The sequence below is a fragment of the Arachis hypogaea genome, chromosome 13, assembly GCF_003086295.3.
Source record: "Arachis hypogaea cultivar Tifrunner chromosome 13, arahy.Tifrunner.gnm2.J5K5, whole genome shotgun sequence".
Lineage (NCBI taxonomy): Eukaryota > Viridiplantae > Streptophyta > Magnoliopsida > Fabales > Fabaceae > Arachis > Arachis hypogaea.
The window spans coordinates 204,808-206,423 of record NC_092048.1 but is presented as its reverse complement, the minus strand read 5'-3'; positions in this window follow the sequence as shown (position 1 = coordinate 206,423).

Genomic DNA, 1,616 nt, shown 5'->3' with positions numbered 1-1,616 from the left:
GGTACATTATTATCATGTTGTGTAGTTTGCTTACTCTCATGTCCAACTCGTTATTTAAATCAATAATCAATAATTAATATCAATATATAATTCTAAATACACACACAGAGACGCACTAATTTGTATATTAATACTTAATTAAGAATAGCCAAAACAATTCACATACTAACATTTGAAATTTTGAATATGCATTAATATATAGTAATGCTATGTTTGGAAGTTTTATGTCATTAAATGGCTTCAAAGCTAAAAGAAAGGTTTAATTGACTTTCATAAAATCTTGACATTCAAGAGTAAATTTAAATATTTGTTAATATATGAAATTATATTAGATTTTTAAATTTTAATAAATATAAATTAATTTTAAAAACACTTATTTTTCTATTACAAATATATGTACATGATGATTTACTAAATATAAAATAAAGTGCATGCACTTCCCCAAAGAAACTTTATTAAACCAAATCTCAATATCATAACCAAAATCAAGATCTAAGAGCTTAGCCTTGTTGAAGCCATTCCTATACTACATATATAGAAATAATTTGATATATACACTAATTATTAACTATTAACAGTTCTCATCAGATCTAAGATCTTTGTATTTTTTTACTTTAATCAAAAGCTAACGAACTAACATACCATAAGTTTATTAAGACCATCCAATGTAACTACTCAATTTTCAATAATACTTAAACAACATTTAATAGTATGAGAATCTATTTCAAAGGAGTAGACTTAAACAACATATAAGATGTAAACTTAAAGAATCTATTTATGAGGCTAATTATAAGTTAAGAGATGTCAAAAAACACGTTCGTAACAGTTTAATAAGATCTGAATCCTAGAAGCTTTCTTGAGCAACTTGATTTTTATAATCCTTTATTATGATCAAGACTTTCATGACATAAGAATTTAAAAGTTTGAATTGTATGAAAATTTAAAACATATTTAATTTCATCTAATTATTTTCGTCCACATATTTGTTAATTATCTTGAGTGGTACGGTGATCGATCTCATGTTTGAACTTAGGAATTTTGTCATTAAGAATACTTTATTATAACGTTAATTAGTGTTCAAATTAAAAATGAAACTCAGCGAGAATAATGAATGGATTGCAAGAAACGCAATTGCAATATTTTGAGCAAGATAAATTCATTTCACAAATAACAATAATGGGAAAAGAAAAAGGGATTATTATTGGTTTTCTTGAAAATTCTGAATGGAAAAAGGAGATGCCAATAATATTCTAAACCCTAAAAATAACGCAAGTTGAGAAAAAAAAAATTGGCAACTTGAATCTGTGGCTGCAACAAAATGTTTAAAACATTATATGATGTATAACAAGATTAAGAAAATGGCGTGTATATGTACTTATGCTCCTCGTACATGCATGTCGGCTGACATTCTAGCTAACTATACTATAGATCACGTGAATGTAGCTTCATCAACATCTCTACCAAACTATATTGTTAATTCTTAATATATGTGTTCATATGTTAGTATATCTTTAATATTTAATTTGTTTAACGATTAAAATAATAATAGATGTTAGAATATAATTATGATCAATTAGTATTATTTAGTATATCTGAATATTTATTGTAGAAGGTTA